Source organism: Phyllostomus discolor, chromosome 9, assembly GCF_004126475.2.
Source record: "Phyllostomus discolor isolate MPI-MPIP mPhyDis1 chromosome 9, mPhyDis1.pri.v3, whole genome shotgun sequence".
Lineage (NCBI taxonomy): Eukaryota > Metazoa > Chordata > Mammalia > Chiroptera > Phyllostomidae > Phyllostomus > Phyllostomus discolor.
In genome coordinates, this window is record NC_040911.2 from 34673405 (window position 1) to 34697730 (window position 24326).

The 24326-nt window shown below is 42.7% G+C and overlaps 1 protein-coding gene and 1 long non-coding RNA gene across 3 annotated transcripts in view; one reads left to right on the forward strand and one right to left on the reverse strand.

Moving 5' to 3' along the window:
• CHST9 (carbohydrate sulfotransferase 9) overlaps nt 1-24326 on the forward strand; it is a 231106-nt gene that overhangs the window by 203878 nt on the left and 2902 nt on the right. The window lies entirely within an intron of this gene.
• Nucleotides 10768-12039, reverse strand: LOC118496693. Its single transcript, XR_004899250.1, has 3 exons — nt 11165-12039; nt 10916-11112; nt 10768-10799 (listed from the first exon to the last, which is right to left on the reverse strand). It is a non-coding gene; the product is annotated as an uncharacterized LOC118496693 (long non-coding RNA).

Genomic DNA, 24326 nt, shown 5'->3' on the forward strand with positions numbered 1-24326 from the left:
TTTGGCTGCCTCTTTGTGTTTATTTCTATGTATTAGGTAGATCTGCTATGACTCCCTGTCTTGGTAGGGTGGCCTTATATAGTAGGTGTCCTATGGGACTCAGTGGTGTAGTCTCCCTCATCACTTGAACTGGGTGAGTTATGTGGCCCCTTCTGTGGTAATTGAGTTTTGATTGCTATTGGCCCATTCAAGCATGGGGTCAACCCTCAGGCTGGCTGACTGAGAATCAACCCTGACCACAGTATATGAGCAGTTGTGCAGGTACTGACCACACAAACCAGAATTCACTTCAGCAGGGTCTGGTCTCCCTTTGGATATGCCAAGATCTCCCTTTGGATGTGCCTCTGGTAACACTATTTGGATCCTGTTCTGATGTTGTCTGAAGCTGGCATCTGGGTGTGTTCGTTCTAGGGTCTCTTGAGAGGTACTCTGGTACAGACCAATGTCAGACACTGCCTACTACTGGCCCTGTAGAATCTGTAGCTACAAAGCAATCCACAGTTTGTGGCTGCCTCTGCTGGGCCTGAGTGTGTGAGGGAAGGACCAAGCTGTACAATAAGGCCAGCTTTTAACAGTACTGTACTGGGGGCATGTTAGCAACTGTCCAAAGGCACCCCAAAGTCTGCTTCTGCCTTCCTTCACCTGCTGGCTACCTGTTAAGCTCAGTCACCAAAAAGAGCCTCTGGCAGTATTTGCGTTGCATGAGGTAGGTTTTCAGTGAGTTACCAGGTAGGGGCAAGTGGTGTTCACCCAACTGATACAGGTTAAAACTCAGTGCCAGTGCTGGGTCTGAGGCCACTCAGCAAATCTCCCAGGGTATAACAAGTCTAGTTGTGACCCAGTGGGTGCTCACACACCTTTGTGGTGGGGCGGAGTCTTGGTTGTCAGGGTGAGGCCAGCAGAGTTTATCAGGCCCAAACAGACTAAGATTTGGCTGTGTGAAGGGAGGTCATGTGAGGGAAAAATATCCCCCACCCTAGAGCCACACAACTCAGTCTGTCCCACATTCTTCCCAGAGTTTTATCTCAGCAGGGCAGGGCCACCAGGAGTTGGAAGGATGGGGCCAGTGAATCAACCCTGACCACACAAACCAGAATTCACTTCAGCAGGGTCTGGTCTCCCTTTGGATATGCCAAGATCTCCCTTTGGATGTGCCTCTGGTGACACTATTTGGATCCTATTCTGATGTTGTCTGAAGCTGGCAAGGGGTCTCCCTTGAAGGGGAGGCTTAGGGGAAGATGGGGAGAGAGGCTTCCGCCCCAGAGTCACACAGCTTAGTCTGTCTGCCATTCTGCCCCACTCTCAGCAAGACAGAGCCACCAGAAGTCCAAAGGGTGAGGCCACCGAGAGGCCAGAGAGTGAGGCTACCAGATCTCCTGTGAGGGGGAGGCACCAGTAAGGTTCTTGGGAAAATAGCCCCCCACTCCAAAGCCACAGAACTCAGTCCCTGACACTCCCCCCAAGTCTGCCCAGGCCCTCTATACTGCAGCCCAGGCAGCTGACTCCTCAGCAGGGTGCGAGCTCCCCAGGGAGGGGCTGCTGCATTCCCCCAGGCTGATGCCGGATGGAAGGGAGTGCTCTACCCAAGAGAGATGGTATCTGCAGTGAACTTGTTTTCTGTTTTAACTAGTTAAAACAGTTGGTCAAGAAATATATTAAGGCTACTTTTCATTTGCCTTTTTTTAACATTTGGCTGAACTAGTAGAATATGTAGGCACTGAAATAAAACACCAAATATTTACTCATAATCTTAAACATTGATTTTTATGCCAGATGAAATCATAATGATGTCCCATCCCAAAAAGAGAGTGAAATTTTTTAGACTTTAACATAAGAGGGGAGGGCTTTAAGTGTATTAGTTATAAAGTCATTTTCAGAGCAGGTAGTTGTGTTATTCAATCAGTGTCCGCCAGCTGGAATTTCTAATTCTACAATGGAATTTCTATTCTTTGTTCTCCCAAATAGGGAGGCCCTCTTCACTCTCAAGAATTTTCTGGCAATACAGTCCCAAGAGGCATCTTATACCTTCAATTCATCTAAATTTTGACAAAGAGCCAAGAAATGAAGTTACCCCCTCCCTGTCTTTAAATCACTCTGCCACCAAAACAATTTGGCTCTTAAAAAACATTTTTGAAAACTCACTTTGGATAATCAATACAGGGCTCTTTATCAAAAAGGAATGTAAAATAGAGCACTGCTGAGCGTTAATCTTGCCCCCAAATCCTTCCCACTAGGCACTATAGACTGTGTAATTAAATTGAAATTGAAAATTGAGTCCACCCCCTCCCCCATCCTCATTAGCCAAGCTCTGAGTTGCACACCAGTGTGAGAAATCAGGCTGGAGCGGAGAGCGAGCTCTAGCCTGCTGGCCAATCTCCAGCGTGCATTTTTAGCCCACAGCTATTTTACCACACCTGAGCTCAGAGAACAAACAACTGTTTTGAGTTCTCTGGAGGGAAGGTTGGATTTTTTTTTCCTGTGTAATTCACTGGGGAAATAAGTATGCTTTTTAAAAGTAACTTGTTAAAGCAGCTTGTTGATGAGAAGAGGACCAACATGAGCAGAGAACCTCTTGGCAGCCTGTGTCCCAGAACGGGATGAACGCATGACCCATTTTTTTCAGCTGTCTCTTTGGCAATTCCATCCTGCCACAATTTCCTATCTGAAAAACAATTCTTGTGGAGATGAAATCTCCTGTAGGTTTTCTGAATAATTTTCACTATGGTAGATTAAAGATAATAGCTTAAAATAGTACCAAAAATACCTTCCAAGCCAAATTGGAAAATGGGAAAACTGACTGTAAAAACCTTTCAACTTCACTTTTGCAAATTGCCTTATTATACAGTAGACAATTGAAATCTGTAGGAAAGTAATACCTTCTCTTTATGCCTTTTCATATAGTAGATCATTGAAAGCCATAGTGAGTTAGTACAGCTAGGTGACAAAGAGGGACACTGTTTGGGGTTCCGTTGCTTGTGGAGAAGATGTGCGTGTTACAGGGAACAAGGACAGTTCAGGCGCTGGCTATGGCAAAAGCTTCCCTTCACCGATTGCTTGGGTCAGAGTGCGGTATCAGCATGGGTGCCGTTACAGCTGATGCACCTGTTTCCTGGGGCTGCGATAACGAACTGTCACAAACTCGGTGCTTTCAAACAACATTGACATATTATTCTCTCACAGTTCGGAAAGCTAGAAATTCAAAATCAAGGTGTCTGCAGAACTACACTCTCTCTGAAACCTACAGGGGAGGATCCTCTTTTGTCTCCTATCTGCTGATGATAGCTGGCAAATGTTGGTTTGTAGCTGCCTCACTTCTATCTCTTCCTCCATTGTCACAAGACTGTCTGCCCTGTGTGTCCTCTCTGTCCTCCCTCTTGTTATAGGGACACCAACCATATTGACTTGGGGCCCACCCTAATGATATCATCTTCATTTGATTGCATCTGCAACGATTCCTGTCTGCAGACAGGGCCACATTTACAGGTAGCAGGAGTATGGACTTCAACACATCTGCTTGGTGAGACAATTAACCTATGACAAGCTAGAAACCTGAGTCATCTCCACTCCACCTCTCCCTCTGACCACTGACAATGTTTTAATTAAGTTTATTGGAGTGTCATTAGTTAGTAACAGTATATAATTTTCAAGTGTACAATTCTATAATACATCATCTATATATTGCATTGGGTGCTCACCACCCAAAGTCTAGTCTCCCTCCATTACCTGCTGGTCTAGTGGTTAGGATTCCCTGCTCTCCCCAAGCATTTCTGATGCCATCACTTGGAGTCCTCTCCAGTTCAGCTCCTCCTCTATGCCCAACCCATAGCCCCTGCTTCCCCCAGACCCTCGTTTTGCTCATTTGGTGGCTTCTCACAGCTCTCCTGCTGTAGTCTCACCACCTTTCCATTTATCCTTCTTCTGTTCCACCTCACTTTCTAAAATGCCAATCATCTACTTTCCTATGCCAACCAACAATAATTAAACAGAAACACCTTGCCCATTTTTAGCAGTGATTATTAGCCCTGAAGTTCCATAAGCAGTTGAGTACACACAAAATACTGGAAAGAGTCAGACCAGGTGTCTTGTCAGTTGAGATGGGATCAGGCTGGGGGATAAAAAAAATCAGCCTTTGCCCTTTGAAACCAGAAAAGAGGGGCTGCTTTAGTTTCAAGGCAGTTTCCTCCAAAGAGGAATGATGGGTAGGCAGGCAGCATTCCTCAGGTAAGAATACTTCTACCGAGTACTTCTACCGTCCCCTCAGCTCTAGAGGTGGTTGGAGTGCATGGGTATAGTTTCAAGTGATTCTTAGAACTGCCAGGCAACCCTGAGTCAGGAAAGTGAGGCAGGAGGCAAGAGGACCTGCCCTGCCAGGGACCTAAAGGGCTTGAATGGGTGCGGGCAGGTCTGGCCACTGCCAAGGAGTCCCTTGTGGAGTTCAGCTTCTGTTCTGCCCTCTTCCTGAAGGTCATGTGACCCCTCAGGCCCCCAGTGGCCCTCAGGGAGGGTGGGGCCTCTTTGGTTTCCAAGCTAAGAGCAGTCCTTGAGACAGACTGCAGACCTTGGGGGGAAACAAGGGTCAGGTTTTGTGTACCTGTTACTTTAAAACTTTAAATATTTAGACATACAGTATGTGGGCCTCCATTAATACTCTAGGCCTCACAAGTGTAGGGAGTGATTTTGCTCGGACTTTAAAAACTCAATATGTGATTCTGATAAAACTCTAGGATTAAATCCACTTGTCTGTCCTCCATAGGATAAAATCCTAAACTTGAATATGAAATCCGAAGCACTATGATCACATAATCCTTCAGAGAGCAGGCTCTCCAACTCTTTAGACTGATTTCTGATTCTGCCCCTCTATGTAAAACCATTGGGTTCTACATAACACCATTCCACCCACCTAATCACCCCTTTCTCTGCATGCACAAAGCTTCTTATATTCCAAGACATAATGCAAATACTGTCTTTTCCATGAAGCTCTCCTTCTATAACTAAAAATAATCTTTCCTTCTCCTATGCTCATATATTATTTTTCTGCCTCTTTGCTATAGGCTTGCATTTTCTATTCTATGTTCTACTTATTTATATCCCTCTATGATTTCGCAGCTAGATAGTATCATCCTAAAGCGAAGAAATCACGTTTGACTCATTTCTGTGTCAGCTATCAGACCTCGCCCATTATAAGCACCCAACCAGTTGCTGGTCAAATGTCAATTCTTCAGCTCACTAAATTATTACCCTGCTAGCCAGAGGGACTAGGACAGGTTGTCAGTCTGTCCCCTGCACCTTGGATGGCTCAAACATGGTGTGTCATTGGTTAGTAGAAGGCAGGAACTAGGTGTTGTCCTCTGCCCTCCAGGTAAGGAATTTAAACCAAAACAAAAGGGACAATTTAAGACTGCACATGTTCTCTGTGAATAATTGTCACACGGTCAGGGAATGAAAGATTGAAGGGCAGGGAGACCCACACCTTTATTCCATTCTTAAGTCTACATTCCATTCCATAACTGCCTGTAGAAAGTGAAACCGTTTGCTGAGTTCAAGACATGGGCACCTGAATTTTTTCTTGAATGTAACTGTGGCACTGCCATTCACTGCCGCCTTTTCAGTGTAGCTTGAACTTTACAACATCTAAATTTAAAGTGGGATTGCATTACCTTGCACTGTTCTTATCAAAATGGCCATGCACTCAAGGAGATGATGTTGACTTAAAGAGAGTTTCTCTTTGCAAGTTTAGCACTAGAGCTAGTAAAGATTCTATCCCTTAATTCTCTTTAAAAAAACTACCTTCTAAAATTGGAAGTTCTGCTTTTAAAAGCTGTCCAACTTGGGTCTCTTTTTCAATGCTTGAAAGCAAGACTCCACGGATCAAAGAGTGGTGGCACTAATGGTGGTTAACTAAGACGGGCCTTATCAAAGGTCAGATGGCTTCCTATCTAGAAGAACTTAGGTGTAAATGTCAAAGGCTCACCTCTTTAATCAGAAGCCAACAAAGTTATAATATTGTGTAAGGGGATCTGTAGAAGTCAACAATTGACCATAGTCTGTGGAAATACATTGCCACAGCAAAGGGAGCAAAGGGAGGAGGAGGAAATGGCCCTCAGTTGTTTTAAATGCATGAACACCAAGAAGAAAATAATGGTTGGAATAAAGAACATTGTTTATGAGCAACACTAGAAGATATATTAGTGATCAAATATGCAGGTAATTCTCACTCAAGCACTCAGAATGCTTCTGAATAACTACAATCAATAATTATGCTAGTCACTCAACGTGCTACCTCCTTTATGTGTCACAACAGCCGTATGAGAATGCATATTTTAACCTTTTTTTATACAGGTGGAAATTCGGGCTTAAAAGGTTTAGTAATTTTTAGGTCCTTCTGTGCTTAACACTAAATTGTTAATAATAATGTTTAGTATTAATATTAAGTGCTTACTGAGCATTCCGTGTGTAGGCACAAGGCTAAATTTCACATAAAATCGTCTCATTTAAACGTCACAGAAGCAACCCTGTGAAGTAGGTGTCAGATAAAGGGAGTCGGAGTTAGTGAGTTTAAGTGCCTTGCCTGCTATCACACACCGGAATGACAGCAGGCCATGGAGCCCCACAGCGCATGTGCAGCCACTATTTGGTGCTGCTCTGAACACCTTCGTTTACAGGTGCACAGCTGTGAGTGGCGGCGCTGGAATCTGAACCTGTGTTTCTCATTCTGGAACCCTCCTCTCTTCACTGTTGTGCTATGCCACCACTTGTTCTGGAGCTTCCATTAATTAAATGACACCCCCCCCCTTATGAGCACCCGAATCAGACCCCAATTTTTACACTAACACTGAAGCAATTGGTTATGAGACTCCAGGATACAGATATTTATATTTATGATGTGGTAGGTTTGTTTGTTTTCCAGAGCATTTGATCGATCAAGGTGAGCACAGACTCACTCTGGGTTCCTATTGAGCATTAAATTATTTTTTTAATTAAGTGAAAAACCAAATGAATCTGGTCTAAGAGAAACACAATTTATCACCTGAGAAGAGATTAAAAACTGGGGGGAAATGGCATACATTGGGATAACTTGCTGCCCACTGACAATTTTCACTCACAGAGCCTAGACAGAGATGACATGGACATACAGTGAGAATTGAAGTGGAAACCTTTATTCCCACCAACTATAAAATGTCCTCTTTTTCTTTTATTTTCCAGAAAAAAATATTTTATTTCTAAGAACTCTTTTATGAGTTATTCATTGTTAGCACTAACAGTGTCAGTATACACACACTCACGTGAGAAGATATGGGATATGGAAACCCTGTGCTGAAAAGGTGGCATCTGTTAAAGAGATTAAAAACAGTTCACTTACCACCTAGTTTAAATGAATCTCACCACCTAAGAGGCTATCACCCAATGGGCCAGTGAAATCTATTCCACGAATGATTTCTAATCAATCTGTTTCTATTTTTCTTCCTCCTCTGAGTTTTTCTAATCATATTCCTCCCCTACTTGGTAGCATCTGTACCTAAAGATGAGTAACTTGATAACTGAGAGTTTTCAGCTGAGCAGATTTTATTAGCAAAATGGTTAGCACCATCATCTGGGACATTTTCTCATCACATAGCAATAAACCTCAGTAGCTAAGTTGTAAGGAGCACGATTAGTAGAGACCCTTCAGCATTCATTAATTCAAATACCCCATCTGTGTAGAAAGTCTCTTATTATGTTTACACCATGGATTTAAGCTATGCTCAAAATGGGCCAAAATCCAATATGTCACCATGTTTGAGTATGCATTCTAAAATACAGTATTTGTTACTATTTTACCCATGTTATTCTTCTACCTCATGACAACAAACTGAATGAAAGACTCAAGTGAAAACTTGGTATCTGTTGCAATTGTGTGAAAGAGGCACTTGAGTGATCCTTTTGAATAAAAGTTGTCATTGACATCAAAAACTGTGTCGTAACAAGTAGTGACCGAGGGACTAGAAATATTTTTCCAGCAAATACCTGTCATTGCTTAGGTTAAGATAATTTTGGTGCAATGATGCTAAAATGGCTATTCCTTTGTTTTCACAAGTCAAAACACTTTTTATTTAAAATCTCATGAGTTTGAATTTTGTTATTTCCAACATTTTTCTAAAAGCCCAAAAAGAAAAAAAATTACAAGTAGCGGTAATTAATTAAGACTGGCACAACCACGTGGAACCCATGCTACGCATACGCTCCAGCACTCTCAGGGCAGGTCCCTGACTTTCCCGGTGCTGTGTGTAGAGTTTGTGCGTATCTGCATTTTGTGGAGAAAATGCTACTTGGTCCTCATCAGAATCTTAGGAGTGAAAAAAGTGCCTTAGACAGCTTTTCTACTTCTCACTAGAGAGGGGAAGTGATCATGCTTACCTCTTATTATGCATAAATGAAAACATCTTTATATAAACTCTTCTGTAAAGTAGCAGTTAACAGATAACAAATTTCTGGGAAGGAGAACATACACAAACAAACAGAGAAAACTCAGAGTACCAATAAGGACCCCAGTATAAGCTACCTTGTCTTTATTATCTTTAATGTGGAAAAAGTTATTATCCCCAGAAATATCACATTACATTCTGTGGTCGATCATCAAACAAGAATGGAATAAACAAGATTCTTCAGTGTTTCATCACTGGTATGTGCCTTGCTCACAATGTATTAAAAGGAAATATTTTCATCATACTATTATTGAATAATTCAATTAGGCCAATGTTCTGTGGATGTAAAAACACTGTAATTTACTATGTTGAATCATTAGCCAATCAGGTTTCTCTCATTTTCTAAGGCAATAGATTGACTAAAATGCAACCATAAACAAAATAGATTTTATTCTGCATAATCTACTTTGTAAACAAATGAAATTAAATCTTTGCCTGACCTAAAGCTTTGAAAATGAAAGACCAAAATTGAACACATGCTTCCAATTTTGGTTCTGTTACTAAGATGACACTTAATATAAAAGTTACAATTTAACTTCCCCTCAAGTATTCCATTCTTAAGACTAAATGACTCTTAAAAATATGTTCATCAACAGATGGAAGCCACTTATGGCCTCATAAACTCCAAAGCAAGTGAAATTATCTCAGCAAAATAGAAAGATTATAAGGAAGCCTCATCTGGTTATTTCAGAGATGATTAATGCATTGCATATTGGTTCAATGGTGCAATGAATATTGACAGATAATAAGAGAGAAATACCAAAGAGACAAATGCTAGGGATGTATGTTTTTAATCAATCAATAAGCAGTTTCAGCATAGGCCCTGTGTTTGGAGCTGTGCTAAGTGTGAGGGAGGATGTGGGAAAAAATGCCAGCACAGAGCCTGTTCTAAAAAGATCTTCTGTCTTGCAAGAGAAGACTAACATACCTTAAACAGTGCACAGACTCACAGAGTGTGTCATTGCTTACTTGCTTATTAACTATTTAGAATAGATGGTATGGGAGTTTGTAGAAGCTAACAATCAATGAATAGTAGATCATAGAGAACTTTGGAAACCAGTTACTCAGATTTGATTCTGCAAGAAATATAATGCTGCAGCACCAAACATTTTGGAGTTGAGAAATGACCTCAGGAAAATTAGTGTGGAATTTTCTTAAAACCATATCCTGTATTTTTCCTTTTTGGACCATTCCCACTGTTACCAGCCACCAATATCTCTCTAGGCTACTCAAACTCCTACTTGGACTGTTGCCAGCCCCCAGTCCATTCTCCAGTTGGCCATCATGATGAGCTTTATAAAATGTCAATCACAGCATGCTATCCCCCTATTGAAAACCTCCAGTGGTTTATATTGCACCTGTGATAAAACCCAAGGTCCTTCCCATGACCTCAATGATCTGATGTTCCTACAAGATATGGTCCTTCCCTTCTCTCTGAATTCATCTTGTATCCCTGGGCCATTCTCACTCATGCAACTCATGCAACAGCCACACTGGCCCTCCCTCTGTCCTTCCACACGACCAGGCTTATTCCCACACGAGGACCCATGGCACCCACTTCCCTGCCTGAAATTCTATGCCCCCAGATCTTGGGTTCCTTCTTGTCATTGAGATCTCAGCTCAAACAGATCCACAGATGGATCTTCCTGACATTTAATGTATTCTTCTCCACTCTCCCCTCTGCCACTCACGCTCTATTGCATCACTCTGTTTTAGTGTTTGCATCATACTTATCACCACCAATTTTTTTATTCATTCAATTTGTTTACTTGGCCATCACCTACCTTTATCCACCAGAACGTAAGCACTGTGAGAATAGGACCCTGTCAGAGTGCCTTGTCCATCTAGCCCCACTGCCATTAAACAGTGCACTACGAGATGCTCAATAAATACTTCTCAAATGAATGTGTTGCTAAATTAATTCTGCTAGCAGGCTACGACAATAGTCTGGGCAAGAAAAAGAAGTGCCTAGTGACATATTCATGGCAGGGATGAACAGTTTGGTGTGAATAGATGAGTCTGGTGTCTGAGTGTGGAAAATGAATGAACAATCTAATACAAAGATTAACCCAAGATCCCCAGGATGGCTGCAGAAAGGTGATACTCTTGGGAGGAGTATAAAAGCTGTGATTAAAAGCCTCCTTTAATGAGGATGCACTATGTGTCAGGCATTAAGCATTTATTCCATTTATTTTTTTGTGACTGCATGAAGTAGGCATCATTATCTCCGTTTCACAGATGGGAAGTTGAGCCAATATCTCCAAGTTCTTTACGTTGGTATTCTGCTCCAGTGAGTGTAGTTGATTAGAGAAATACGGATTTAAGGTCAGTTGACAGCTGCAAGTAAAACATGAATAGTGGTAAAAATCTACTAATCCTGGTCTTCAGAGTTACCTCCCTTCCATTTCACAAGTTGTTGGGCTGAAGTGTAGAATACAGATCTCACAACCTACCCTGGCACACAGGGGTTCTTTTGCAAATTGGTCAGGGCCCCTGTAGACTGCCAATGTCATCCTTCCCACTCTGAAAGCATGCAGGTCTGGCTGTGAGCTGGAGATACTTGAAGACACTGAACAGAAAAGTGACTGGATGAAAGTAGCAGATGAGATGAGCAGAGCAGAATGATACCAGTTTCTTTGGTGATGACTACCTGACAGTTTCTTTGGTGACGACTACCTGACAGTTTCTTTGGCGATGACTACCTGAAGGGTGATACAGCTCCCTAGAAACTAATCAAAATGCAGCACATAAAAATTTTTTGCTTCCATCTTTCTGGCCACCCATCTGATAATGTACTATCCAGAACATGCAAACTAGGAACATTTTTCTAGGAACAAGTTCTATACTAAAGTCCCAGACAAGAGACAATCCTGCTGATGAGTCTGGGAAGTTAGAAGATGCTGCAACTTAACACTCAGGTGTCCTCTTACTTATGACAGGGAAGGGATGTGTTTCCTCAACATATAAATCCCCATGACGATGGCATGGTACAGCTAGTGTCTCAGGGCAGAAAGCCAGGGGACCAGGTTCTCTGGGCACTGGGAGTTTACCACGGTTGCATGATACACTGCCTTCATTGTCCTCCACTCATCCTGGATCCAGGCACACAGCTCACAAATGCCCACATATTATTATGTTTTTCCTGATTTTCAGACACTGAAATGCCAGGATAAAGAAATAAAATAAGGTTTCTTGAAAAAACCAACGTGGATGGAGTGAAGACATCACCACCCCATAACCACCACGTCTGGATATATGTGTTCCTAACAGAAGTACAGAGGCAGAAGAGAGATAAAGATGCTGTGAAGCTAAGGGGCTGCCATAAAAGCTGAGCAGATGATCACAGTCTCTGTGTGGGTTACATACATAGCAAGAGACCCACAGTCCAGGCAGTGCTAGCTTACATCGTGGCTTTCTAAGAGCAACAGCCCACTATCTCCTTGGCTGTGCTGAAGTGTTGGGATTGCTCAGTGGCGCATCAGTTCTTGGTACCCACCATATGAGGGGAGACCTCCAAAACCTGGAATTTATTTAGAAAACATTGCGTATTCATTCTTACATGTTTCAACTTCAGTCACCTTCAAAGCACTCTCCATTTGTTGCAATACAGCTATCGAGACATTTTTTTCACTGCTCAAAACACTTTTGGAACTCATCAGTTTTGATGCCGTTTAGTGCTTCTGCCATTTTTCGTTTCATCTCTTCCACATCGGCAAAACATTTCCCTCTGAGGAATTTTTTTCATGCAGGGAAACAAAGAAAAAGTAGCTGGGGGTGAGATGCAGTGAACAGGGAGGGTGAAACATGGGGGTCATGCCATTTTTGGTCAAAAACTGCTGAACACTCAGCGTGGTGCAGGCAGATGCACTTGTAAATCAGCCATCATGAAATGGGCAAACATGTTGAAAGAGTCTTCAAAAAAAATTCCCTGAAGCTGAGCGCAGCTTCTCACTGGTACACTGTGCAGGTGGGTTCTTAGAACACCCACCTACCAGGGTAAAGCCTGTACCACAAGGAGCCCACCCTCCAGAAGATAATTTCAGATTTTCACAGGTCCCCGTCATACATAACTCAAATTGGAGAAGAGAAGCCACCAAAGGTTGAGTGATGCCCATCATCCACTCTGACTACGCACAGTTAACACAGGCGCACTCAGCCACCTCGAGGTGGCTCAGTAGGAAGGGTAGCTTTCACTTGGATCTGACAAAATGGAAACACTATTCTAATTATAGATATGATGGAACTGAGAGCCCTGTGAGGTAGACATGTGTTCTATGTGAGAAACACATGATTCTTGAGCCAGCAGAGCCTGGATTTTAATCCCAGCTGGAGCAGTTGCCAATTGTAAAACACGCAGCAAGTTTAACAGAAACATGACCATAACCACCCGACAGCTTCGGTGAGGATTAACTTGCTTGTGCAGCACCCGGCACACGAAGCACTCCATTGATGTCCATCCAATTCCCACTCTCACCGGCCATCCTCTCCCTGCAGCCTGAGCCCAGGAGCTGAACTTTAAACGGGACTGGAGCCCTGGCAGGGGTCAGGACAGGCAAACTTACCTTCCTTGCCTCCTTCTCAGAGAGCATGCTCTGGACCTGGGAATCTCAATACATCAGTCATGAGTCACAGGTGAGGCAAGAGGGTCATCCCACTGGTCTGAGAACTGGTCTAGAAGTACATGTTTTTCCTTTGGTTTTCACAGGTGAATGGTTCTCAAATCTATCTACTTATATCTCATTACAGTATTGGCTATAGGCTAGTCACAGGTGGCCCCCAGATAAGAGAAGTCCTAAGAAAATCCCCTGTAAGTGTCGCAGGTTCGATTCCCAGTCAGAGTACATGCCTGGGTTGCAGGCCATGACCCCCAGCAACCACATATTGATGTTTCATTCTCTCTCTCTCTCTTTCTCCTTCCCTTCCCTCTCTAAAAATAAATAAATAAAGGCCCTGTAAGTATCTGCCTGCTGTGGCTCAGTGGATTGAGTGCTGGCCTGTGAACTAGAGGGTTGCCAGTTAGATTCCCAGTCAGGGCATACACCTGGGTGTAGGCCAGGTCCTCAGTAGGGGGCGAGTGAGAGGCAACCACACACTGATGTTTCCCTCCCTCTCTCCTTCCCTTCTTGTCCCTAAAAATAAATAAATTTTTTAGAAAAAGAAAATCCCCTGTAGAAGACTTCCTTTTTCCTGCTGTGGACAGTTTTCCCTTGTGTGGGAGTAGACAGAATTAATAAGCCGTGATATTATATCTGAATAAAATACTGGAGATGTGTATGTTTCTCCCAAGGAGCAGATTATATAACTGTGGTGCGGAAAGGGAGGGAGGGACGATTATGCCCTGTCTAAAGGATCTTCAGAGAATTATGCATGCTTGCATGGTGATATCTGTGTCTCTATAAATACATGAGGTAGAATCCTGTCCGTCAGTGTCTTGACATAGGAGAATTGTGATTGGATGTCAACACCGGCCCTGCCAGTGTCACTGCTGCTCTCCCAGTTGGCATTGCTGTTCCCGGGTTCAGTAGCTTTGGACTGCAGGTGGGGCAGAAACAGTTTCCCCAGCCTCTGCAGCCTCTTCCTGGGACCTGGGCTGGCCCTAAAGAAAGGACAGGAAGGGTCAGATTGCCTCCAGCTCCCTCCCCTTCACCCATGGAATAGCTGCACTTCCTGAGGCTGGACTGCAGGTGGCAGGCGACCCTCTGTGTGATCCTCCCAAGTACTGTAGGAGCTCATTCTAGCAGCTCTGGGGAATGAGGTTGTGCAGACACTATCAGGCTAGAGGGGCAAGACCAGTGCCACTCATACCTGGACTTGCAAAGAAAGGGGGACCCAGAGGAGAGACCATGGTCATGGCCACAGATGCTTCTTAGTAGCCATTTCATGGCCACAGATGCCTTAGTAGACATCTTGAGGAAAGTATAATCATCTTCAGGAGAATCAACCCATTTTGGAAATCCCAAAAGGCCTCAAAATTTAGATTGGTAAAATTATATTCTTTTTTTAAGAAAGCTGACAGACTGTGTCTTAATGCATGAAGAGATGAGAGCTTGCAAATATCCATTTGACCGTGGCTTTGCTTAGCTAGAGCTCTTTCACTCTGGCCCTCTCACAGAGGGACCTGCTCTGCTCCCTCTTGCCTCTCTGTCCTCTGCTTTGCTGAGGACAAATGTCAGAGTCTCTCTCTTACATTCTTCCTGTGCATTCTTTCTCAGGCTGAAATCCACAAAATAAACTCCTCTCAGCCTGGCCTCAGGATCCCCATGGCACAGCCTGGTGCCACAGGCCACCTTCTCCTCCCAGCACAGCACCCACATAACTCACGGCAGCACCAGAGGGAGCCGCCTGCCCTAGACACAGAGGGCTGGGCCTGACTTTGAGAAGGCAGCCTTGAGGAACGCTGAGTTGTCAAATATGCGGGCGGCACACGCCAGAGGGGTGTGTGTCACTCAAAGGTGCTGACCGAGGCAAATCTGATCTGGGGCTGGCAGATGCCTAACCATATAAGACAAATGGAATGTGTCCCTACGAATGTCGCCACTGCTCTCACAGTTGACATTGCCGTCTCCAGGGCTCAAGTGGCTCAGGACTAGAGGCCATGCATGGACGGGGGAGAGACAGGCCTTCAGGTGTGTGCCGTTTCCTGCGACTGGGCTCTCCCTAGTGCTAAAGCCCCGGCCCCACCATCATCGTGACTCAGCTGTGCTCTTGGGTTCTGCTTCTCTTAGGGCTGCTCTTATTTTTTTTCTCTCTTTACCAATAACTGGCAAATCTCTCCATATCTCCCAGTCTATATTCCCCCAGGGAGATGGACTAACAGATGTGGGTAGTTACCATCCACACACCTGGGCAGAGGCTGTCCCTCCAGGTCCTCTACTGCTACCAACCCGCCTGTGGATAAGCTGCTCTTGGGGCAAGTGCCCACTTCTAACTGAATTAGTGCCCACCCCATCCTGCTTATATGAACAGCGCCTGTTGCCATGGCCATTTCAATCTGAGGCTGAAAAGGCAGGCATTCTGGATGACGCATCCAGCGCAGAGGGAAAATCAGAAAAGAAGAGCACAAAGAGAGAGTGTGTTACCATTTTGGAGAAAACTATATGACAGACACTGTATTAGGCATTTTATAACTTCATCTATCTAATGTATTCTCTAAGAGACTCATCTGTCCTGGCCATCAGAGGGCTGAGGTTGTAGCATGGCCTTGGGTAAATGGGTCCAAACAGGAGGACCTGGTTGATCTGACTAGAAGTTCAGTTTTTTATACTTTGCCGATCTATGCAGCCACCCTGCTGCTGGCCTTACAATAGCTTTTTTCTCTCTTGTGCCCTCATTTCCACCCTATGGAAGCACCAAGTTCCTTCTTCACTGCCAACCCATGTCTCTGACCCTCTCTGGCCCCGACTCCACTGCAGCCAGTCCCCAGTTTCAGTGTCACCTCAGGGACTCATTCTCCTTGCCTGGGAAAGTCCCTTGCTTGTTATTCCATACTCATAACAGCATCTGCCCCAATCCCCCCTCCAAAAAAAGAATCTTTACACTTGGGCATTCCAACCCAGGGCAGCTGGCTTCTCCTCCCCCACCATATTCCTAAAAACAAAAGCAGAACTACCTAGCAAAAGCTCTCTCAGATAGATGTTAGAGTCAGGGTGCCCTCCTCCCTTGGTGCCCAACTATTGTTGGGTGCCCAACTATTGTTGCTGCTCATCTTCAAAGCTGGGGAGGGAGGCTAGCTGACAAACACTGACTTTTGGAATAGTAGACACCAGTTGGGGAATATTAAAGAAACACATTCCAAGTCTGTTAGATATCTAAAATCCCAGTGAAATGTCAAATTTCTAAGAATCAAACATCCATTTATTCTGCTGCTTTCATGCCAAATATACTTGATTGTTATTTCATCATTCTCATCCACATTTGACATCTGCAGACGCAACCTAAAGGAAAAAACGGTAAGGATCAAACATTCTGAATGCATTTCACTTTATCAAGTTGCAGCTCCTCACTAAGTTTTGAGTTTCTTTAAAAAGCAAGGTCTTCTGTTACTTAAAGCTCTTAGGTTGGAATTAGAGAACTGGACTGTGTTCCTAACTTCTCCATTAACTTTACGGAATGACCTTGGGCAAGTTATTACACAAGTCTATCTTAATTTATCTGTAAATTTAATAACAAAAGAATACCTCATCGTTTTCAACAAAATTCAAAAGGAAGATAAAATGATAAGTCTATAAAAGCATATTGAACCCCTTGGGGAGAAGCCTTATCTGCTTGTATGTACATTAAGGTTATGTCTGTTTTCAGCTTCCAGTGGTCTTGCCAAGCCAGGGAACAGTGCTATTCTCAACAGAAATTTCCCCTGGATGTTCACATTGTTTTAGAACCTCAGTCCTCATATCTTAAGTTTCTTGGGCTTTAAGAAGAAAACATACGGAGGAATTCAATCCAAAATTGAAAGACAGGCAAATAAAATAATAATTTCAATCCTTGCATCCAGGGTGACCATAGAAATTATCGCCCTGGATCAGCTTGAACCCCCCTCACTGCTGAAACTGTTGCTTTGTGTCTAAGCAGTGTAAGTGGTTTGAAGAGTACAGCTTGGAGAGGGCTGACTCTCACCAGTGTCTCTCCTTACCCTACAGTCCTGAGTGCTCATTGCTCCTTCCGGTTACCTATCATTGTGCTTTCATTTCTTCTGTTTTCTCCTTTGCCTTTGTCTCCACTTTGACTTTTTTTTTAAGATTTTACTTATTTATTTTTAGGGGAAGGGAGGGAGAAAGAGAGGGAAACATCAATGTGTGGTTGCCTCTCATGTGCCCCCCACTGGGGACTTGGTTTACACCCCAGGCATGTGCCCTAGACTGGGAATCGAACGGGCAACCCTTTGATTCGCAGGCTGACACTCAGTCCACTGAGCCACACCAGCCAAGGCTCAATTGACTTTTTCTTTCCTGTTTCTCTCAGTTGCCTTCACCCTCCTTTCTGTCACTCATCTTTATTCTATTGAGCATTTATCATATACTCTTAACTTTGCCGAGTGTTTTGCGAGAGAAGAGGAGGAAGGCATGAAAAACCAGACGTAAACACTACTATTCACCTAGAAAATGCTTGTCACATAGAAATGATCAATAAGTAAATATTTATTTATAAATTAATTTAAAAATCTAATGTGTATAGAAAACATACTTTGTGTTAAGTACTCTCTACACATAATTCCTATAAGTCAACTATGCTACAAGGTATATACTAATATTATCTGCATTTTACAGACGAGGATTCTGAAGATTAGAAAATTAAAACAGCGTAGTCAAGTTTACCCAGACAAGAAATGTTAGACAAGGATACAGTCCAGGTTCTTATGAGTCAAAAATACAGGTTTCCAGTTACCCTACTCATAACAGAAACATGCTTGGTGCTTTACTTACATCAATGCATTAAATGGGCATTAAACAAGAAACAGATTGCTTTATATATGATGCAGCTGAAAAAAGCCACAAAGGACTAAGACTAAGGTTTGAAGCACAGCATTAGAACTAACTGTGTTAACTTGGGTAAGTTAGTAAATGCTCTGAGCTTCAAGCCCTTTGTCTGTAAAATGAACAAATCCGTATCTCATCTTACATCAGCTTTCTTGCCCTGGCCAGGTGGCTCAGTAGGTTGGAGCATCGTCTCAAACACCAAAATGTTGCAGGTTTGATCTCTGTCAGGGTGTATGGGAGACAACCAATTGATGTTTTTCTTCCTCTCTCCCTCTCTTCCCCTTTCTCTGAGAGAGGGGGCGGGAGAGAGAGAGAGAGAAAGAGAGAGAGAGAACACAAGTCACAGAGACAGGAAATGGCACACAAATTCTCCAAGAAACTCTCCCTGACCTCCAATCCAGGATTGAAAGCCCCTTTTTATACTCTCCTAGTATCACATTCTCTCTGCATCTTATCACCTGCCATGAGCATCCCTAAGCATCCTTTCCTTATGAGTTATATGTCCATAAACTGCTTATTTTTATCAACTCAGTTAAAATTTGGCTTCCTCAAGGGGCCATAAATTGTATCTGTTTCATCCTTGTATATGCAATACCAAAAGGAATATGCCATGGTGGTTCGGTACACGTGGGTGGATTGAATGAGTGGATGATCAAAGTCCTTGGGTTCAGAGTTTCCATCAGCCCCACAGTAGCAAGTAAAGTCTTCCAGAAGCACCACCCTTGTCAGCAGCATTAAGCCAACAAGTAGTTGCCTGAATAAGGGGCAGTACAGTACAGTATTGCCCTTCACTTCAATTACGTTCAAAACATGTTTGTGCAAAATACTATTCTACATGCTAGTGGAGATTGTATAGATTTATGAGACTGCACACTGACCTTTAAGAAACTTAAAATAAATTGGAGAGTCATCTAAACCACTAACTATAACAACTTACTAGAGTAAAACAAAAAGTGCTAACACTCCAGCTGGGTCCAACTTATCTTTGTAGCCTGCATTCTCCCTTCTGCTCTCCCAGCCTGCTTCTTCCCAGTGCTCTTCCATGCACTGCTGGAGCCTTTGCCACTCTGTTAGTAGATTATATTATTGTGTAACTATTTACTTAGTATGTTTTCCCTTTAAGACTATAGCTCCATGTGGACAAGGACTGCACTTGTCTTGTTCACCACACCTTCCTTGGCACCTAGCACAGCACCTGATTGTAGTCGGTCCTCCATGACTTTGAGAAGAAGAGAGGAAGAGCAATTAATTTTCATTGTTGAAGATCAGAGATTTCACAAAGGAGTTATAGTGATACAGAGGTCTTTAAAAATAAGAAAAATGAGGCTTTCAGACTTACCATTGAGTTCATGAATTTTTTCTTAGACTTTTTGGCTACATATTTTTTTCAGCCGCAGTTACATATCTTTCAACTAACTTTGCCACATTATCCACTCTTTAAAGGCTTTTATGAAAAACAATAGCTACCTGCCATAGTTTACAATTTTGCTGTGGATAAAAGGGTTTCTCCAATGTGAAAAGCAAATAACAATGTAATCTGGAATAAAATTACTTTCATTACAGGTGGCACAGACTAAGTGCTAAGGTTGTTTCAAAGTGAGCCGAATACCTCACTGGAGATCTGGGTGGTTTTCATGGAGAAAACATGATTTGATGTCAACCTAGGAAATTTGGAAAGTGCCAAGAAAGGAGGAAAACTTGGGTGAGGTGTGCTGAAAGCCCAATGGAAGCAAGTACAGGACAGGGGACATGTCAAGACAGGGGCAGAACATGAAGTGACAAGAGCTCCCGTAGTGACAGGCTGCCAGTGCCAGCAATGGAACTGGGACCTTCGTTTGTATATATATAGTCAAGCCAGTTCCAAATTTTAAGGGAAGAAAAACAAAATGTCTCAGGAACACTAATTTGGTGATCATTTTCAGGGAGACTAATTAGGAGGATACTAAAGAATATCCAACTAAGAAATACATTTAAAAGATTTTTAAAAAGACATGATGAGATGCAAATTAACCAATTTACTTTCTTATTGTTAAAGCATCTCTCAGATTTTGTGATGGGGTGACCGGAATGCAATAACACATCTTCGGAAACAGAAAAGAGCATAGGCAGAGCCATTTTTGAAGAGACAGGATAAGTTTGCTTTATATATATTTGCTTTAGGATGATCAGAACAAAGGGCCCTGAAGGAAGAGGGAGATGTAAGAGTTTACTCATCTAATGATTGCTGTTATTATTGATAGTATGATGGAAACTCATTGGTATGCACCTCAATTTAAAATCTTACTAACCTTGATTTTAGTTGTCTAAACCCATCAGTCATGGAAACCTTGGCTGTGATTGGAGGGAAGTTGGGGTGTGGGTGGGGAGAGATGTCACCACAGTCTAACAACTATTTTTATAAAGTGAGGGCTGATACACGAAGGGGTTGCTCTGAGAAGGTCTGATGGACATCCAATCAGAAGCCTCACTGGGTGTCCTTACTCTGCCCTTATCTTGGTTTGATCAGAGCTGAAGAAACTGACTCACACTAAATAAACTAACAGGGGACTGAAGTCTGATTTATGAGCAATGGATCTTTCTCTCATGCCATTATCTCGCCAGTCCAACTAGTCATTAGACAGTGGCCTGGGGGCAAAGGGAATGGACAAACGTGAAGGGTACTTAATCTGGTCCTTGGGAAGGGCAATGGGACATCCCTGCCTACAACAGAGCATTAGTCTCTGCTTACTACATCATTCACCTCACCACACTTGTCTTTCTCACCTAGATACCATGAGATGAATTTTTTTATTTGCCTGTGCTATACTCTAGTTCAGTGGTCCCCAACTGCCTTTATGGCCTGGGGAGCAGCTGGGGACTACGTTTAAATTAGAGTCATGTACCCTCGCCCAGAGGCTCTGCCTGGGTGCCCACAGTGAGGCCTGGGAGCCCATATTGCTGGCAAACCTCCAGGGGCTCCCAGGCAGCCCTGAGTGACTTTGAACCAATCTGATTTGGCCTCAGGTAAGGTTCCAAGCCCACCACACCTACTTTGGCACAAGCAGCTCTACATGTGCCTATTTTATTTGCTTTCTCTTCTGCCAATGATTTGTTTGAATATAGATTTTCGGCACCTTAACAAGAATTGGTAAATTATTTATCTAAGTTAATCTTGACCTTTTGATTAATACTCTTTGTCTTCAACAAGTTCATAAAACAAGGTTTGGAAGTCCGTTGTTACATTATGATCACATTAACTCATTCACCAAATATTTATTGATCATCTTCTACGTGCCCGGCACTGTGCTAGGTACCAGAGATCCAACAGAGGACAAGACAGATAAGACCTCTGCAGTCATATTCCAGTGCAGGAGAAGTGTAATGGAGTGGGAAAAGACAGCATAGAAGTACAAACAATAATTTCGTATATTGATAAGTGCTGTGAGGAAAGAAGCAGGGTTCTGTAGGAGCAAATCTCAGAGAGAACATGATTTAGACAAGGTGAACAAGAAATACCTCCTTATAAAGGTGACTTTCTGAGAACTAAAGGAAAAAGAACCGGGCAAGCTGACTGCTAAGAACTTAGATAATGTAATGAAAAGTGGTCATAGCCCTGGCCGGTGTGGCACAGTTAGTTGGAGCATCATCACATAAACCAAAAGTCACAGGTTTGATTCCTGGTCAGAGCACATGCTTGGGTTGTGGGTTCGGTCCCTGGTCAGGGTGCATATGAGAGGCAACCAATCAATGTTTCTCTCTCACATAGATATTTTTCTCCTTCTCTTTCTCCCTCCCTCCCCCTTTTTCTAAAATAAATAAGCATGTCCTTGGGTGCGGATTTTTCTAAGTGGTCATAGAATTGCAAAACTGGAAGTAACAATGAGCTGGACAGTTAGACGATGGTGGTCAGAGAGACAATGGAAGTGACTCAGGCTCTGGAGAGGCAGAGTCTATGTGAAGTAGAAAACAGTTCTATTAAAGGTGAGGTGGTGAGGGAACTGAGAGTCTATTGGGTGTCAGTCACTACACATACTGACAAGAGTGGAGATGAAGAAGCAAAATCTGAGCAAGGAGCTAAAGTCTTCACAACATAAAGTGGAAAAGCCAGGGGTAAAGGCAGATTACAGTGTGATGAGGGGTCAGGGAAGACTCAGCAGGACACTTAGGCTTCACAGAAGCAGAAGGCTTCCCCAGAGGATCCGTTCTGGAAGCAGCAGTTGGAGTAGAAAGAAGTAGCCTCCTATCTTCTGGCCTGAGGAACAAGTGGCTCAGGTGAGCAAAGTTTCGTCTCCCTCAGAAAGTACAAGAGAAGCAGAATCTTGGGGGCCAGCCAGGTTTCGTTTAGAGAGAGTCATGGGAAACCACCATTCCAGAAGTCCCTAGAGACTCAAAGGGAATCTGATGACCACAAGCAGAAGGTCCAGAGGGCACAGTGGAAGGCTGATTTTTGTTTGTGTTAGTGTGACAGGGAGAGAACTAACTAAGGCATATTCAGGGGCACGCAAATTACACTCTGGATAATAATGGAAAATACTACTACTATTAAAATAGTAATAATACCAGGATTATTTGTAGACATAGTAGTTGAAGAAATAGCATCAATATAGTGGCATTTTCATTTCAGACCTGGGCTAAGTGTTTCCCATGCAAACTACCAACAACCCCATGAGCTTTCAAACCTCGAGTCAGATTTTGTATTATCTGTGAAAACATTGTGAACTTGAAGTCACTGATCAGGGTAAAGACGGATTCAGAGTTTTGAACTCACCCTGGCAGTCTCTGAGAAGACTGCAGACAAATTGTCTTAGAGCTAATAATGACAGCTGTATTGCGGGGTTATACAAGTTGGTGTACAGTGATGGGGGGCTCCTCTCATAATCGTGCACTAGAAAGAAGCACTCCCCCTCCTTAAATCTCAGCTAGAGTAAGGACCATGATGCCTGGAGGTGGTTCCCATCCACTAAGCTTCATTCCTCTGATCCTTTGCTCAACTTGCTAAAAAATTCCTAATCACCTTTGAACACCTAAGTCCATTCATTCTTTCATTTGATTATTGAACAAATTATGGAGAAATTTCTGAAGGACATAGACCATTCTAGACACTTGAGGATATAAGTAAGGTAAATGTATCTCTATCTCTATCTATCTGTCTACATATGCACATCTGCCTGAGGAAATTGTCCCCTCCACTCCCCCCACCTTTAGGCTGGCAGCCCCATTCATGGTTCCCAAAACACATCATTTATTCATTAATTTTTTCATTCTTATAACAACCTTATATGTGTCTTTTCAATCCAGTCTTCTCCTCAATCACTTTTTTCAGCTCTGAGATCATGTATATATCTTTGCTCTCCAAAGGCTACTGAGTCTTCCAGAGTAGAAGCCAAAGTCCTTACAATTGCAGGCCCTACTGGAGGACGCCACACCACAAATCAACCCCTTCTTCCGTGTCTTTCTTTACCCAGTCCCTGCAAAAGTTGTAGGAAGGAGGTGGTCAGATGAAGAGTAGATGTTAGTGGGCTGACTCATCCCACTGACAAGAGGACTCATTTCTAATTCTACTTTTAATACAATGTTATATAGAAGGTCATCAAGCAGACCTTTCTGGATTCCTTAGTCATTCTTCACTTGGGAAAAAGGGGAGGTCTCATACATAAATGAAATTGTGTGATACCGTGACTATAGTTTCTAAGTTGTGATAAACGAATTTATAAAAAGTGAAACTTTTTCCAAGGGAAAGAAAAATACTTTGTTCAAGTACTTGACAAACTTAAGTGGTTATCGGGATTTTATAATTAGCCTTACTACAACTTTAATTTTTCATTTATGACCTTAAACTATTATTACACAATGCTCCAAAATCAACAGCAGAAATTTCCATCCAAATACAGATACATTTTACATCTACATTCAGGTGGCCTGAGTAAATCAGTGCTAGAAAGTAACACTCCTTATAGCTCAAGAATCATTGACCTACAGAATGATTGAACTACATTCTATTGTGTTACAGGCAAAGCTAAGACAAATATTCAAGGTCCTTTCATTTCTATCTTGTGGATAACTTTTTCTTTTTTTTTCTTTTTTTGGCATTTTATAAGGTATGTCATTGATAACCATAGATGCAAAGGTAGTACAAAAACAATAATGAACTTACTATGAACATATTGGGTTGGCCAAAAAGTACATCTGATTTACTGTATGACGACTGTAGTAGCACTCAGTTGTCCTTAACTTCATTCAAAACAATTTTGTTAGACTGTATTGTGACAGCTGTCATATCAGCATGCATTAAAAAAACTTATCAAAATTAGTGAATTTCTGTGCAGCTATTTTAATATTGAAGGTGGAAGAAAATATGTAACATTTTCCATGTATTGTGCTTTATTATTTCAAGAAATGTAAAAACATAAAT